The sequence below is a fragment of the Trachypithecus francoisi genome, unplaced genomic scaffold (assembly GCF_009764315.1).
Source record: "Trachypithecus francoisi isolate TF-2019V2 unplaced genomic scaffold, Tfra_2.0 Lachesis_group4, whole genome shotgun sequence".
In the NCBI taxonomy this organism is placed as follows: Eukaryota; Metazoa; Chordata; class Mammalia; order Primates; family Cercopithecidae; genus Trachypithecus; species Trachypithecus francoisi.
Window position 1 is genome coordinate 110,018,101 of NW_022681469.1, and position 14,474 is coordinate 110,032,574.

At 53.5% G+C, this 14,474-nt stretch overlaps 1 protein-coding gene across 5 annotated transcripts in view; it reads left to right on the top strand.

The window, feature by feature from the left end:
- Window positions 1-14,474, top strand: part of PRKAR1B (protein kinase cAMP-dependent type I regulatory subunit beta) — a 186,798-nt gene that overhangs the window by 90,328 nt on the left and 81,996 nt on the right. The gene's annotated exons all lie outside the window — the stretch shown is intronic.

Consider the following 14,474-nt stretch of genomic DNA (forward strand, 5'->3'; position numbering starts at 1 on the left):
CTGGGATTACGGGCATGGACCCCGGGGTGGCGTCCGAGTGGGGCTTCACTCCCGTGGAGACCCCCTCAGCCTCTGCACACCCAAGAAGGAGCAAAACCCCATTCCGAATGTGCGCACCTCAGTTTCCCCACCTCAGTGTGCACCTCCAGCTCCTCACAGTGTGGGGCAGAGCAGGAGCCGGGAGTGAGTGAGATCGTCCGGCCAAAGCTGCGCCCGGCCAAAGCTGCGACTTTTTATGAGTGAGCTGCGAAGGATCATCCAATTGTTTGCACGCTTTGCTCCCTGAAGGACACAGGGTCCAGGTTTTATTCCTTTAGGGATTCCTCGTGCCTCGCGCTGCCTAAGCTCACGGTTTTAAAGTGTGTCCTGGGAGGTGGAAGATGTGAGTAAGTCTTGCAGTGTTTCTCGTCCAAAATTGTAAACGTAAATTGTCATGTCAATGCAGTTTGAAGGTGGCATGAAAGAGTGACTGAATATAGTGTCGGGAAATTTAAAATTAAAAACTGTTGTGTTTCTCTTTTGCAACGGCAGAGTCTGATTATTTTCAAGCTAATTATAGCATTCATACCAACAGCCAATGTCCTCGGCACTTGATGGAATACCAGCTGTGTGCCAGGCTCTGCCGTACGCATAATTCCAGGTACCATTGCACGTCCCAGTGAAGTGCAGGGTTAGCACCATCCATCCTTTACAGAAGGGGAAACTGAGGCTCAGACTGGCAAAGTCACTGCTCAAGACAAGGTGGCAGGATGGGGATTTGAACCCAGGACAGATGACTGCGACCCAGTGTCTCACTGCCCCCTCCATTTCCTGCTGTGGTGAACCGAGTGTGCTGCCTGATAAACCAGCTGGCTTTTAGGAAATGGGGTTGACCCGGGTCTTGTAGCAGGAGGCAGAGTTTGTTTGTTTGTTTCTTTTTTTTTTTTTTTGGCAGAGTCACGCTCTGTCGCCCAGGCTGGAGTGTAGTGGCCGGATCTCAGCTCACTGCACGCTCTGCCTCCCGGGTTTACGCCATTCTCCTGCCTCAGCCTCCCGAGTAGCTGGGACTACAGGCGCCCGCCACCTCGCCCAGCTAGTTTTTGTATTTTTAGTAGAGACGAGGTTTCACCGTGTTAGCCAGGATGGTCTCAATCTCCTGACCTCGTGATCCGCCCGTCTCGGCCTCCCGAAGTGCTGGGATTACAGGCTTGAGCCACCGCGCCCGGCCTGTTTGTTTGTTTCTTAACGGAGCTTTATGGAGATAGATTCACCCTCTGTAAGTAACCTATTCGGTGACTTTGAACGAATTTACAGAATTATGCCGCCATCACCGTGATCCAATTTTAGAGCGTTTCTATCATCTCAGAACGTTCTCCTGTGCCTGTTTGTGGTTAGTCCTCACTTCCACCCCCATCCGCCATGAATCTGCCTGCCTTTTCTGGACATTTGAAACAAACAAAGTCGGCCGGGCACGGTGGCTCATGCCTGTCATCCCAGCATTTTGGGAGGCTGAAGTGGGTGGATCGCTTGAGCCCAGGAGTTCAAAGCCAGCCTGGCCAACACAGCGAGACCCCATCTCTACAAAACATACACAAAATAGCTGGGTGTGGTGGTGCGTGCCTGGAGTCCCAGCCACGGGGAGGAGGGAGGAGGGAGGATCCCTTGAGCCTGGGAGGTTGAGGCTGCAGTGAACTGTGATTATGCCACTGTGCCCTCGTCTGGGTGACAGAGTGAGACCCTGTCTCAAAAAAAGTGATAAAAGTAAATAAACACATAAATAAATAAAGGAGTCATTCAATATGTGACTCTAAAAATAAAAAATAGTGATAATAAAAGTAAATAGCCGGGTGCGGTGGCTCACGCCTGTAATCCCAGCACTTTGGGAGGCCGAGGCGGGCAGATCATGAGATCAGGAGATCGAGACCATCCTGGCTAACACGGTGAAACCCTGTTGCTACTAAAAATACAGAAAATTAGCCAGGCGTGGTGGCGGGCGCCTGTAGTCCCAGCTACTCGGGAGGCTGAGGCAGGAGAATGGCATGAACCCAGGAGGCAGAGCTTGCAGTGAGCTGAGATCGTGCCACTGCACTCCAGCCTGGGCGACACAGTGAGACTCTGTCTCAAAAAAAAAGAAAAAGAAAAAGAATTGACTCTTTTCCAAAGTGGCTGCACCATTTTGCATTTCCACAGCGATGGATGAGGGTTCTAATTTCCCCACATCCTTGCTGGCATTTGGTATTGTCTGTCTTTTGTTGTGGTCATTCTAGTGGGTGTGAAGCGGTATTTCGTTGTGTGTGTGTGTGTGTGTGTGTGTGTGTGTGTGTGTGTTTTCTTTTTTTGAGACGGAATTTTGCTCTTCTCACCCAGGCTGGAGTGCAGTGGCAGGATCTCAGCTCACTGCAACCTCCTCCGCCTCCCGGGTTCAGGTGATTCTCCTGCCTCAGCCTCCTGAGTAGCTGGGATTACAGACATGAGCCACCACGCCCAGCTAATTTTTGTATTTTTAGTAGAGATGGGGTTTCACCAGGTGTGCCAGGTTGGTCTCTAACTCCTGACCTCAGGTGATCCACCCACCTCCGCCTCCCGAAGTGCTGGGATTACAGGTGTGAGCCACCGCGCCCGGCCTCTTTGTGGTTTTGATTCACATTTCCTGAATGACTAATGGGGTTGAACATCTTTTCAGGTGTTTCTTAGCCATTCGTATAACTTCTTTGGTAAAATGTCTGTCCAAATCGTATGTCTATTTTAAGATTGGGTTCTTGGTCTTACTGTTGAGTTGTAAGTGTTCTTTTTATGTTGTGGATACAAGTCCTTTCCCAGATGTAGGGTTTACAGATATTTTCTCCCAGTCTGTGTTTGCTGTCTTCATTTTCTTAATGGTGTTTTTTGAAGTGCAAAAAATTTTATTTTGATGAAGTTCAATTTATCAGGTTTTGTTTTTTTAGTTTTTTTTTTTTTTTGAGACGGAGTCTTGCTCTGTTACCCCGGCTGGAGTGCAATAGTGTGATCTCGGCTCACTGCAACCTGTGCCTCCTGGGTTCATGCCATTCTACTGCCTCAGCCTCCTGAGTAGCTGGGACTACAGGCGCCCACCACCACGCCTGGCTATTTGTATTTTTAGTAAAGATGGGGTTTCACCATGTTGACCAGGCTGGTCTCAAACTCCCGAGCTTGTGATCTGCCCACCTTGGCCTCCCAAAGTGCTGAGATTACAGGCGTAGGCCACTGCGCCCAGCCAGTTTTTTTTTAATTTATTTTATTTTTTTTAAAGATGGGTTCTTCCTCTGTTGCCCAGAGTGCAGTGGCGCGATGATCATGGCTCACTGCAGCCTCAAACTCCTGAGCTCAAGCAGTTCTCTGCCTCAGCCTCTTGAATAGCTGGGACTGCATGTGTGCACCACCATGCCTGGCTAATTAATTTTTTAAACTTTTTTGTAGAGATGGGGTCTCACTCTGTTGCCCATGCTGGCTGTGAACTCTTGGCCTCAAGCGATCCTCCCACCTGGGCCTCCCAAAGTGCTGGGATTACAGGTGTGAGCCAGTCCACCTGGCTGTTTTTTCTTTTTCCAATTCTGCTTTTGTGGTTACATCTAAAATCTCTTTGCCTAACTCCCATTAATGAAGATTTTCTCCGATTTTGTCTTGTGAAGGTTTTAGAGTTTTAGCTCTTCCATTTAGGACTGTCATCCATTTGGAGTTACGTTCTGTGTGCGACGTGAGTACGTGTCCAAGTTCATTGCTCCTGTGTGGGTATCCAGTTGTCCCAGCACGATTTGTTGAAAGCACACTCTTTTCTTTCTGCATTGACTTGCCTTGGCACCCTGGTTGAAAATCAGTTGACCGCAAATGTAAGGGTGTATTTCTGGCCTCTCAGTGCAAATCCGTGGCACTAACACCACTGCTGTCTTGATTATTGTGGTTTTGTAGTAGGTTTTGAGATCAGGTAGTGAAAGTCCACCTGCTCCTTCCTTTTCAAAACTGTCTTGGCTATTTCCAAGTGCCCTTGCATTTCTGTTGCATTTATTTATTTATTTGTTTATTTTTTTTTTTGAGACAGAGTCTCGCTCTGTCGCCCAGGCTGGAGTGCAGTGGCTGGATCTCAGCTCACTGCAAGCTCCGCCTCCCAGGTTTAGGCCATTCTCCTGCCTCAGCCTCCCGAGTAGCTGGGACTACAGGCGCCCGCCACCTCGCCTGGCTAGTTTTTTGTATTTTTTTTAGTAGAGACGGGGTTTCACCGTGTTAGCCAGGATGGTCTCGATCTCCTGACCTCGTGATCCGCCCGTCTCGGCCTCCCAAAGTGCTGGGATTACAGGCTTGAGCCACCGCGCCTGGCCGTTGCATTTTATTTTTTAAAATTTTTATTTATTTATCTATTTGGAGACAGAGTCTCGCTCTGTCGCCCAGGCTGGAGTGCAGTGGCACGATTTTGGCTCAACCTTCACCTCCCGGGCTCAAGCAGTTTCTCCTGCCTCAGCCTCCCAAGTAGCTGGGATTACAGGTACCCACCACCACATCTGGCTAATTTTTATTTTTGTAATAGAGACGGGGTTTCACTATGTTGGCTAGGATGGTCTCGAACTCCTGACCTCAAGTGATCCACCCGCCTCAGCCTCCCAAAGTGCTGGGATTACACGCGTGAGCCCCCGCGCCCGGCCCCGTGTGAGTCTTAGAGTCAGCTTAGCAGTCGTAAGAGTGTGTGTTGAATTGATAGATCAGTTTGGTGTCATCTTGTCAATATTGAATCTTCTCAGTAAAGATTATATTTAGATCTTTAACTTCTCAGGAGTATTTCATAGTGTTCAGTGGAGAAGTCCTGCCCGTCTTCTCGTAAATGCTTCCCCTGCATTTCATTCCTTTCAATGTCATTGCGAGGAAGACAACGTTCTTAGCAGGGCCGGCTGGCTATGGCATTGAGGAGGGGTCTCCGGTGGGCAAGAATGTCTGTGCCTGGCGAGGAGAGAGCCCTGTGCCCCGTGATGTGTCCAGGAGACACCCTCAGGGAGAGGCAGGTGGCCGAGAGCATGGAGGAGTTGCTTAGCAGACTTCACCTGTCCCGAGGCCCCGGGGGGACGATCCGTCAGCCCCAACGATGCTGTTATCTCCTCCCAGGGAGCTGGGGGAGCTCTCCAGACTGGTCTTTAATTATGTGAAATGTGTTCACCACTGACTTCAGCAGGATGCCTCCGGGACCTGATTAGGGGAAAGGCGATTCCACAGCTAAACGTTCGCTTCCCCGTTTATCCGGGCGTGAGGCTGAAATTCAAACTAAAACGTGCCAAGTCGAAGAACTTGCAGGGGTTTCTAAAGATATTTTAGGCTTTTGCTCCCAGGCTCATTCCGAGGTGTTTATTAAGTGCCTGCTGGGTGCCCACGTGGGCCTGGGCCAGACACACAGACACCGCTGGTGCTTGCCAGCTAGGTGGGCACGGGGTCCTGCCCCATGTCTTCTCCTCCAGGGGGGGCAGGATGAGAACAAGGGGCACGATAGGAACAGGACACACTCGTCTTTGTCATGCACTTCAGAAGCTACGGAAGACAATCTGTGGGTGTCCACGCGGAGCTGCCCCCATGTGGGGTTCTCATTGTCAAACACAAGCTTTGTGCCACCTGTTTTAGCCCCCATCTTCCCCGTTATTTATTTATTTATTTATTTATTTTTTAAAGATGGAGTCTCGCTCTTGTTGCCCAGGCTGGAGTGCAGTGGTGCCATTTTGGCTCACCACAATGTCCGCCTCTCAGGTTCAAGCAATTCTGCTGCCTCAGCCTCCCCAGTAGCTTGGACTACAGGCGCCCGCCACTATACCCGGTTAATATTTTGTATTTTCAGTAGAGACGGAGTTTCACCACATTGGCCAGGCTGGTCTCGAACTGCTGACCTCAGGTGATCCACCCACCTTGGCCTCCCAAAGTGCTGGGATGACAGGCGTGAGCCACTGCACCCAGCCTGAGCCACTGCACCCAGCCCATTATCTGCTCTTGATTCTTTGAAAGGTGCACTGAAGATTTACATGTATCAGGAAATGAACATTTTATTTTTTCCTTAAAGACTGTATAAAGCATTTTAATAAAAATGATTTTTTGTTTGCTTTTTTGGGACAGAGTCTTACTCCTTCACCCAGGCTGGAGTGCAGTGGTGCGATCTCGGCTCACTGCAACCTCCGCCTCCCAGGTTCAAGCGATTCTCCCGCCTCAGCCTCACGAGTCACTGGGATTACAAGTGCACCACCAGGCTCGGCTAATTTTTGTATTTTTAGTTAGAGACGGGTGTAGGCCAGACCTCCGCCTCCCAAGCTCAAGCAGTTCTCCCTCCTCAGCCTCCTGAGGAGCTGGGACTACAGGTGCCACCACCAGGCTCGGCAAATTTTTGTATGTTTTTGTAGAGACAGGGTTTCGCCCTGTTGCCCAGGCTGGTCTAAGCTCAAACAGTCCACCTGCCTTAGCCTCCCAAAGTGCTGGGAGTAGGCATGAGCTACCACACCTCACCTCCGTTAAGGTTTCTGACTGGTCCCGGAGCTTGGCCCGTCCTGGCACTCCCCACTCCCCACCTTCAGCACCTGGCCCTTCCCTCACGGTTGTTCTTTCACACTCGCCGTGGTTTGGGGGTCACAGTTGTTGGGGCAGTCGCAGACCCCCGGGAGCTGCTCTTGATAGCAGGGAGTTTGGTGTGCAATGCGCATTCCTCACCTGGGAGGGAGGGGCATGCAGGTGCAGAGACAGAGAGAGATGGACTGACCATCTGGTCCCGCCGGCCCCCTCCCCAGCAGACTTCTACAGCACAGCCTCTGTGAGGATGGAAATGCTTGTGTCCGGGCTGCTGTCCTTACAGTGGCCATGGGCTGGGGAGGTGCTGGCCACCTGGGGTCACTGTGCTCCAGCAGTTGAGAGAGGCAGAGCATTGGCTGTGAGAAAGGACCATTCTGGGTGGGGTAGGAGGGGCCCCAGGACCAGCCCTCGTCGGCAGGGCTGGCAGGAAACCCCCCATCCTTGGTGGAGGAGCCCCGGCATCTGCTGGGCACAGTGGGCACAGTCCAGTGGAGGACGTACAGGCGCTGTGCTGGTGGAGGACGTGCGGGTGCCATGCTGGTACTTTTTTTTTTTGTTTTTGAGACGGAGTCTTGCACTGTTGCTCGGGCTGGAGGACAATGGCGTGATCTCGGCTCACTGCAACCTCTGCCTCCCAGATTCAAGCGATTCTCCTGCCTCAGCCTCCCTAGTAGCTGGGATTACAGGTGCCCACCACCACGCCCAGCGAATTCTTTGTATTTTTAGTACAGACGGGGTTTCACTGTTGGTCAGGCTCGTCTTGAACTCCTGACCCTTTGAGCCGCCCGCCTCAGCCTCCCAAAGTGCTGGGATTACAGGCATGAGCCACCGCGCCCCGCCTCATGCTGGCACTTTTACCATGCTTTGTGAACGTGCTGTCTGTAGCACTGTTTCACAGATGGGGAAACTGAGGCTTGGCAATTAAGTGACCTGCTGAAATCATCCAGCTAGTCAGTGTCGGGGCTGTGATTTGCACCTAGACTCCGGGCTCCAAAGCTCATTCACCTCCTTACCTTTGCATTGAGCTCCAGAAAACCTGAGTCTTCCCGTCTCCCTCGCTGTGCCTTCTCTCCCCTGCTCAAAGACAGTCCTGCAGCCATCATGGAGGGAGAAGCCCTTTTTTTCTAAGCTATTCACAGGATAAAGTCTGGGAGGGCCTGGGAGGCAGTGAAGGAGTCCCAAGCCTTCCGGACTCCAGGCCTGCATTCCAGTGCCCCGGGGAGAGGCCTGGGGCTGCCAGGGGGCCCTCGGGTCGCCGCTGTGTGTCTGCTGGGAAAGGACTGTGGAACTGGTGTTGGGGGTGCTCCCTGAGTCCCGGGGGGTGCAGGCAGGTTGCCGTCCACTCAGATCCTTCCGAGGCTCTGTGGCCCAGGCCTGCTGCTCCGGCCCCTGTTTTCAGAGCAGCGATCCCAGAGCCCATCTGGGCACCAAGATGACATCTGGCCCAGATCCAGAACGTTCAGGGCCAGGTTGGTCCCGAGATACAGAGGCTGCCGGGTGAGGGCTGGGCCTTGGGGCCCACAGAGACCCCTGCCCAGCTGGTCTCCAGCCTGTGGAATGTGGGTCCCAGGGTGTCAGATCTTGATTTTTCCGAAGAAGCTGAAAGTCTGTTTTTTTTTTGGATGAAATCTCCTAATTTTATTTATTGTTTTAAATTTTACTTTGAAGACAGTTCACACAGAAATGTTGGAAGGAGAGTGTCGTGAAGCCCTGTCCCTTTCCCACACCACTCAGCGTTTCGGGACATATTTGTGCTGCATTTGCTTCCTCAATTCTTTCTGTCTTCTACATTTACATACTGTTTTTTTTTTGAGACGAAGTCTTGCTCTGTTGCCCAGGCTGGAGTGCAGTAGGTGGATCTCAGCTCACTGCAAGCTCCGCTTCCCGGGTTTACGCCTTCTCCTGCCTCAGCCTCCCGAGTAGCTGGGACTACAGGCGCCCGCCACCTCGCCTGGCTAGTTTTTTGTATTTTTTTAGTAGAGACGGGGTTTCACTGTGTTAGCCAGGATGGTCTCGATCTCCTGACCTCGTGATCCGCCCGTCTCGGCCTCCCAAAGTGCTGGGATTACAGGCTTGAGCCACCGCGCCCGGCCTACATACTGTTATTTTTACTCTTTTTATTATTTGGATCATTTGAAAGTAAGTTGCAGGCTGGGCACAGTGGCTCACGCCTGTGATCTCAGCACTTTGGGAGGCTGAGGCGGGCGGATCGCTTGAGGTCAGGAGTTCGAGACCAGCCTGGCCAACACGGTGAAAACCCGTCTCTACTAAAAACGCAAAAATTAGCCAGACATGGTGGCGGGTGCCTGTAATCCCAGCTACTTGGGAGGCTGAGGCAGGGGAATCGCTGGAATCCCGAAGGTGGAGGTTGCAGTGAGCCAAGATTGCGCCATTGCGCTCCAGCCTGGGTGACAGAGCGAGACTTCATCTTAAAAAAAAAAGAGAGGCCAGGTGCGGTGGCTCAAGCCTGTAATCCCAGCACTTTGGGAGGCCGAGACGGGCGGATCACGAGGTCAGGAGTTTGAGACCATCCTGGCAAACATGGTGAAACCCCGTCTCTACTAAAAAAATACAAAAAACTAGCCGGGCGTGGTGGCGGCACCTGTAGTCCCAGCTACTCAGGAGGCTGAGGCAGGAGAATGGTGTAAACCCGGGAGGCGGAGCTTGCAGTGAGCTGAGATCTGGCCACTGCACTCCAGCCTGGGCGACAGAGCAAGACTCTGTCTCAATCAAAAAAAAAAAAAAAAAGAGAAAGTAGGTTGCAGACACCAGGACCCCACGCCTTAAATGCTTCAGTGCATGTCTCCTAAGAACAAGCAGGAAAATCATCACAGGCACAGAACGCACCCTGCACGCAGTACCCTGAGCTGCTGACCCCCACCCGGGTTCAAACTCTGTCCCAGTTTTTTTTTTTTTTTTTGGAAACAGGGTCTTGCTCTGTTGCCCAGGCTGGAGTGCAGTCATGAGATCACAGCTTACTGCATCCCCAGCCTCCTGGACTCAAGTGATCCTCCCGCCTCGGCCTCCTGAGCAGCTAAGCCACTGCATCTGGCTAAGTCTAAAAAAAATTTTTTTTGGGACAGGTGTGGTGGCTCACATCTGTAATCCCAGCACTTTGGGAGGCCGAGGCAGGCAGATCACAAGGTCAGGAGTTTGAGACCAGGCTGGCCAACACAGTGAAACCATGTCTCTACTAAAAATACAAAAATTAGCCAGGTGTGGTGGTGCATGCCTGTAGTCCCAGCTATTGGGGGTGCTGAGGCAGGAGAATTGCTTGAACCTGGGAGGTGGAGGTTCCAGTGAGCCAAGTTTGTGCCACTGTACTCCAGCCTGGGTGACAGAACTAGACTCTGTCTCAAAAAAAAATTTTTTTTTTCTTTTTTTAGAGATAGGGTCTCACTGTGTTGCCCAGGCTGGTCTCGAACTCCTGGGCTCAGGCAGTTTCCCTGCCTCAGTCTCCCAAAGTGCTGCGATTACAGGTGTGAGCCACTGTGCCTGGTCCAAATCCCTGAGGAGCCCAAGGCAGGTGGTTTACAGGGTCTGGGGTTAGCCTGTTTCCTGTGATTTCATATGGTCTCCTTGCTTTTGCTGGGAAGGCCGTCAACAGGAGCTGTGTCCTCACTGCTCCCCTCCCCGACTTTTTCCAAGGTTGGCAGCTTGTTTAAAGCACCTCAGGAACCTGGGAGCATTCAGCTGGGTCTGAGCTTAATAAAATCAGGACTACAGGCAGGCACCACCACACCCACAGCTAATTTTTAAATTTATTGTAGCGATGGGGTCTTGCTGTATTGCCCAGGCCGGTCTTGAACTCCTGGCCTCAAGGGATCCTCCCGCCTCGGCCTCCCAAAATGTTGGGATTACAGGTGTGAGCCACCACACCCAGCCTGTATTACTTTTTAAATCTGATTTTGGTTTGTATAATTACATAAAATACTAATATGGCTCCCAAGTCGTGGGATATTACAGACGTCTTGGTGTCTCCCGGGGTCCTGTCTCCTGTACACAGAGCCCCTCCCTTTCACCTGTGGGTTACTATTTTAATATTTTCTCTATCGATTTGCCTATGCGTGGTTTAAATAAGCAAATACTCACATAGAGTCATGGCCCCTCCTGCCTGTCTTAGACGTGTGCACCCGAGACACACTTTTCTCGACTTGGCGTTTTTCATTTGACATCACGTCCTGGAGATCACGTCTTTGCTGTTTATAGTGATATCTGGGGGAGGATTTTGACAGCGTGAAGGGTTTTTGAGCGTATTCCAGAGTCAGAGCAGCGGTGGGAGCAGAGAATGAATTCACATGCATGGTGTTGGTACAACATGACTCCGTGGAGCTGATCTCACTACGACCGCGTGCCTGGCTTCCCTCTGCCCGTGATTTAGAGGAGAAAGTGGAGGCTTGCCCGAGCTCACCCGGCAGGCAGGCAGGCGGGCGTCGGAGCCGGCCAGGACCTGGTGTCTGCTTCCCGGGCAGGCACTGTACGGCCCCAGGCTCGGGACAGCTGATGGGTGCTGGCCGTCAGAGGTTCCTTGAGGCTGTGCCTGTGGCTGGGCACACAGCCCTGTAGAGTGCCAGGCCTGTTGTGGGTGTGGTCCATGGAATCCTCCTGATGGCTCCGTAGCTTGTATCATGTGTGACCGGCAGTGCCGGGGGCTCGGGAACATCCGGTAGAGAGTGCAGCCTCCGTGGCATTTCTGTGTGAGGAAGAACCGGAGGGAGCTCAGCCTCGCCCTGTGCTCTGCAGAACAGACATGCGGCAGAGTCGTGATGGCCACCGTGTCCTGAAGGCGTGGGTCCGTCCGTACCAAGGCAGCCCCACCCAGCGTGCTTGGAACACAGGGGGGTCCCCACAGATGAGAATCGCTCCTGGGAGCATCAGTGCCATGACCCGGCGGGGGGGAACACTGGTGGTTTTCAGACGCAGTGGCCGTCCTGACCCGAGCCAGGGGCAGTGGGAAGACACCCGGTAGACCCTGCAGCTCGGGGGGCTGTGTGTTGGCGGGGGCAGTGGATGGACGAGACAGCAGCAGGAGGATTTGTCTAGAGTCTGGGTGTCTGCAAAGTCGGTGCTGGCCACAGCGAGGCGGGTGGTCTTCACGCTCCTTGAAGTTGAGTAGACGTGCGCCTTCTGTGGGACCGAGCTGCAGGGTGTCTGGCAGAATTTCAGTGTTTAAAAGGAATGATTTTTAATGAGGAAACAGAGACACAGGGTTCACTCCACACCAGACAAGGTGGAGAGAGATAGACAGACCCTGGCCGGCACCTGCTCCCCGCAGGCTCATTCCATGTGCTCAGGAGGGTCACGCAGAGACACTGGCTCACACGTGAGCTTGGTCTTCCTGGGGGCATGCTACACACGGCTCTGCCAATTGCCTTTTTCTCTTTACAGTTTCTCCTGGAGATTTTTCTAGATCAGGACACAAGGTGCTCTCCTCCCGCTGCTTTTCTTTTGAGACAGAGTCTTGCTCTGTTGCTCAGGCTGGAGTGCAGTGGGGCCATCACAGCTCACTGCAGCCTCGACCTCCTGGGCTCAAGCAATCCTCCCACCTCAGCCTCCCGAGTAGCTGGGACTACAGGCGCGTGGCACCACGCCTGGCTAATTTCTAATTTTTTTTTCTTTAGAGATGGGGGTCTCTCTATGTTGGCCAGGATGGTCTGGAACTCCTGGGCTCAAGCAAACCTCTGCCTCAGACTCCCAAAGTGCGGGGATGACAGGCGTGAGTCACCGCCTCTGGCATCCCCCTTATTTTGGAGTCTCACAGGACCCCCTGGTGTGCTCGGAGGACAGTGGACTGGGTTTGCGTGGTGGGCCTGCACACCGTGCCCTGGCTTTTCCATGCAACACCTTTGCAGGGCCATGTTTTCTCTCCCTTGGGCTGTGTGTGCCGGGCCGTGAGATTGGCTTCTGTCTGGCTGCTCACTGACCCTGGAACTGGCCTGGCCAAGGTGACCGACTTCTGCCTGTTTTCCTTCCTGAGTCTTCCCAGGTTAGGTGCTGAGTGGCTTTGGGCTGGCGACCACCCCTCTCTGGGCCTGAGGTGACATATCTGTAAGGCCTATTGCATGGCATGGCAAGAGGTGGGCCGCTGTCCGCTCCTGGCCGCTCTTACCTTCCATCTTGTTGTTTGAACAACTGCTCTTGAAAACCAGTTTGAATCAAGCCAGTGCGGCGGCTCACACCTGTCATCCCAGCACTTCGGGAGGCCAAGGCAGGCGGATCACTTGAGGTCAGGAGTTTGAGACCAGCTTGGCTAACATGGTGAAACCTCATCTCTACTAAAAATACAAAAATTAGCCAGGATTGGTGGGGGCGCCTGTAATCCCAGCTACTTGGAAGGCCGAGGCAGGAGAATTGCTTGAACCAGGAGGTGGAGGTTGCAGTGAGCTGAGATTGTGCCACTGCACTCCAGCCTGGGTGGCAGAGCGAGACTCTGTCTCAAAAACACAAGTTCTGAATCAGCCACAAGCACTATGTGGAAACAGGCGATGGTAGAGGAGCTTTTATTTGAAAGCTGGAAGGTCAAACTCGTGGGCCCTGCTCCACCTGGGCAGTGGTGCTCCCTGCGGACAGGGGTTGTGCTCCCCATCCCTACACCTGGCTGGGCCCGTGGGTGGCTGAGTTTGCAATCCCTCTCTGTCTCCTTGGCCCTGAGGGCGCCTCCAGCTCTGGGGACGCAGTGCCTGAGGCTTATTCCCTGGGCGCCTTTAACATGAGCCTGGCAGTGAGGCCAGGAGGGAGGCATTGGATCCCCCCGGCCCAGCCTCACCTGTCTGGTCTTTGGAAAGCTATGTCTGTTCACTTAGAACAAAGGTTCAGACCCAATTAAAACAATAATAACAAAATCAAGTGCATCTGAGTTTGTACAGGGAGCCATGGGACCCCCAGGGCGATGGGATAGGCCACCCCTGGGTACCCACAGGCCTCAGATGCAGGCTGACCTTGCACCCCCAGCCAGGACCCCTGCCCGCTGCCGCCTACCACCTGCCCGCTGACTGCCAGCCACCTGCCAGCACAGGCGCGGTTTGGGCCTCTGTTTTCCAGCTTCTGGCCGGCCAGTTTTGACAGCAGGACCACCTGCCTGAGGGTCTGCCCCTCTGATGGGGATGACCGAGCCCTCAGGTACATCTCAGCTGCTCATCTGTTGGGAGCCACAGTCACCTTCGCCTGGCCTGGCCCAGCCCCCTCCACACCTTTCAAGTGCCCTGGTCCTGGCAGGGGGAGGTGGGGGTATGCCCGGCTCTTCTACTACACTCCACTTCCAAGGCCTGGCCTGTGCTTTGAAGCAGCAGCAGTGGAAAGAAAACATGTGTTGCAGCCCACAGAGCCCCGCTGCTGCAGCATTTTCCAGCCCTGGGGTGGTGGCGCCCTGCGGGGCTGCAGTCCAGCTCCTGTGGCGTTTTCCAGCCCTCGTGCTCGGAGCCACGGTCTGAGGGCTACAGCGGCACCGGCTGCCTGGAATCCTGTGGCTGCGCCATGAGCATGGTGCCTTTCACTCTGGAAAATGTGCCCTGTCCTGGGAGGTGATGGCTGAGGAAGGCAGCCAGACTTGGGAATGGCTCCAGGGCCTCTCATCTTCTGCATGGAACGGGTTCTGTCACCATCGGCTGTAACATCCGACACATTAGCGGTGTAGTGATGGCTTCCCGCCGCGGCAAGGCGGCACGGGCTCGCAGGACATTGCAAGCACCTTGGAGTCAGAACATGAGTGCCTGCCGTGGGCTGTAAAGCGGGCACCTCCACCCCATCCCCGACGAACCCTGAGGGGTCCTTGTGCCTGACTTGGGGGGTCCTTGGGCCTGACTTGGGGGTGGGCAAGGAATTTCAGAGGATTTCTTGGAAAAGGCGAGGGAGGGAGATGATCAGGGGGGTGAAATGGACAAGGCTGTGGGCTCTGCCAACTCTGCCCGGGTCAGGCGGAGTTGCTCCACTGTGCACCTGAGACACTGAGGTCT